The sequence below is a fragment of the Cupressus sempervirens genome, chromosome 7 (assembly GCF_028749045.1).
Source record: "Cupressus sempervirens isolate cs-2001-9-10 chromosome 7, ASM2874904v1, whole genome shotgun sequence".
NCBI classification, from domain to species: domain Eukaryota; kingdom Viridiplantae; phylum Streptophyta; class Pinopsida; order Cupressales; family Cupressaceae; genus Cupressus; species Cupressus sempervirens.
The window spans coordinates 71,580,752-71,583,940 of record NC_143124.1 but is presented as its reverse complement, the minus strand read 5'-3'; positions in this window follow the sequence as shown (position 1 = coordinate 71,583,940).

Below are 3,189 nucleotides of genomic sequence, written 5' to 3'. Positions count from 1 at the left end.
GATTGAGGAATGAGTTGAGTCAAAGCATATCAGAGTCCAATATTAACTGAAAACATAACTCTCAATAGAGAGAGTCAACATAGATAGACTAAACTAAAAATAAAGAAACAAGCCTTGGGGCAAATTGTGACCACACTCAAGGAGCAAAATAAACAAATCCTACCCAAAGTATGATGAACTTATAAAGATTGCTCCACCAAAATCTGATCAATTGGAGAAGTAACAACAACAATAATGAACAAACGATAGGAAAGATGAACTAGTCCAAAAACTAGCAAAACAATGTTGACACGGCAATAAGGCTGAATTCTGGAATAGAGAAGGTAGCAAGAGACACCAGCTATTTGAAATATCACAGAGACATATGGCCAGCTTCAATGATATGGGCATTGCTGCCATTAGTTGTTGGTAGCAAGGGGCATGTATGTAGGGAAAAGATTTTATTGTTTCCAATTGCAACAAGTAAAATAATAGAGCAAAAAATAGTCTTTTGATATACATATTGCAGGAAGTTAGGGATTTTGATCACTCTTTTTTGATCTATGGATGATTATATTTGAGAATGGACCTTCTCAAAAGAAAACCACCAACAAAAAATCCATTATAGAAAGAGATTGAAATGGGCATGACACCCCCACTGGGAATGCAAAGTGTGATGGCCTCGCCAAGGGAACCACCAGAGGTGACTCGACTTTCTCCATTATTTTCTTATAGCCATACGCCTCTAGAGAAGTGAGAAACCACATCAACCCACATCAAATACATGTGCAGTAAGTGATAATCCAATCAAGCTAGAGACTAAGGGAAAGATTATTGGGATAAGGTGACTCAACCTTACCATGATTTATTGCTTTATTTGTGCTTTCTTGCAAAGTTGCTAAATGAAGCTAGATTCTTTCATAAGAAAAGACTTGGAGTAGAAAAATAGAAAGCTTCTATTTTTAGGCAATTTATTCTCTTATGATTTGTTTTTATGCAAGAGTTGTGCATAATAAAGTTTCTAAAATAATTTGTAGATGCATTGAATGTAGATGCTTTAGAAACTATTTTCTCTTGTATGAAAACTCTATAAGTACAAAGCATTGTTGAAGAGAATTAAGAGAGAGATTAGAAGTTATTTTCATAGGGTTATGGTGTCAAATTTTCTCTAGAATGGAGCAAGATGTAAATCTTCATGTCAAGGCTGAAAATGTATTGTAACTTGTTGCTGAATAATACATTAGCTTGATGGTTTGGAGGGTGGGGTTTTTTACTTGGAAAGGTTTTCCGCATGTATATCTATGTTCTTTGTTATGTCTCATTCTTCTAGTTTTATGATTGTAAAAGAATAATTTGTATGTCATAATACTGCTGAAAATTATTTAGATCACTAAATTGCAATCACATTAAGGTTTTAATAGTGGGAAATTAACTATGTTTGTTTTCGCTTTTATGGCATAGTAGTATGCACTTGTATTTACTTATTAAATTTTTTTCAAGGAACTATTGGACATAGGATGTGCATACTGATCTCAGATGACTTTCTAGGGTGCTCTCATTTTCCCTTCAATTGGTATCAGAGATCAGCTTTATGAATTACATGTTTCTTGCATGTGAAGATTCACAGTGTTTATAGTTTTGGGTATTTCTTTTGTTAATATTTCTTAGCTTGTAGAGCTTGAAGATTTTTTTGAAGAAATTGGCTAATAACTAATCCTTGGATGAGTGGAAGTCTTGCAATTGATTTATCTTTCAAAAGACAACAGACATTTCTTGAAGGATGGTGAAGAAAGGGAAAATAGAGTTGGTCATTTTGAAATGACATTTATTTGAATCTCTTGGTTGATAGCACAATAATTCCTAATGCATTAGTATTGGAAGATGTCTCTTTTGTTACCTAGAATGCATAGAGGTCATGGAATTGATCATTGGATGATCTAGAAGCTTCTGGATAGCCTATCTTTCTCAGATGTAGGTACTAGTAGTGGTTGTGGAATTGGTCTACAAGTGGGCCTAGAGTTACAATACTATTTTTTCCTCTTGGGTGCTTATATATGCATGGCTTGGATTCTTGTTCGTTGGACCTGAGGGGTTTATAGATTTTCATAAAAAATCTATGGCGATGTTCATCTATGATAATCCATTATTCTACGTTTAGTTGTTTGGTATTTTTCAGACTTTGAGTCTTCCAAATGAGAAGTGGGTTTGGATGTGCATCGGTGTTCTTAAACACAATATTTTTATAGGTTTTGAATGCTGAAAATAAAAACTTGTGGTTTTTTGTGGATCTATTGTAGAGCTATTTTCTTGACTCTTGATCCTTTAGAGTGCTACTAGATGAGATAGTTGTAGTTCAACATGCATGCATTCTTTGTGTATGGTGAGAAGAGGTTATTTTCTTTCTTTGCATGGACATGTTGGTATGTGATCAGTCACTCAACATTTCTATGGTGATGCTTTGATGGATTCCTGGACTATGGTGCTCGATGTGGACATGATTGGCAAATCAGATTTATGTTTGATTTGGTGTTTGATTCATGTTGTCTACATGATTATTCTCTTTGATCTAATTTTTACAAGTAACTAATGTGATAGTGGGTTTGCATGTTGCAATGATTCTAGATCTACAAGTTATGCAATAAGGTGGGTAGGCCACCCATTTAATTGCAATGAGATAACTTGGATGTGGAACATCTATATCCACCAGATTAGATTCAGTGTTGGTGCAGACTTGCTAGCTGGCTTTATTTGTGGTCACTTTTTCATTTGTTTGGTTTCGTTGGGACAAGAGGATGGATGATATTTGAGTAATTGGATAGTCAATTATGGAGTCCTATAGCATGGTGAATGTCCTTAGTGTGGAGATCTTGGTTTCACTCAGTGTGATGTGTGGGCCTGGATAATTTTCAGATTTGGAGGATGGTGTGTCATATGCTTAGATAGCTCAATATCACATTTCAGTGGGAGCTTTAGCAGTGGCTATATTTTTCAATCATATGGTGATGGATGATCTTCTTTAGTGTTACAGATGTTGGAGGATGCCTTAGATCTTGTTGCTGCAGAAGGGTCTTTCAAATTTGTTGGTTCACTAGTTGGAGATGGTATTTCCATGTGATTAGAGATGTTGACATCTTTAGGATTCAAGGGGTCTTTGGTAGAGATGTCGTTTATGCCTTTATTTGATATGTTGTCATGGTGGCTTTTATGTCA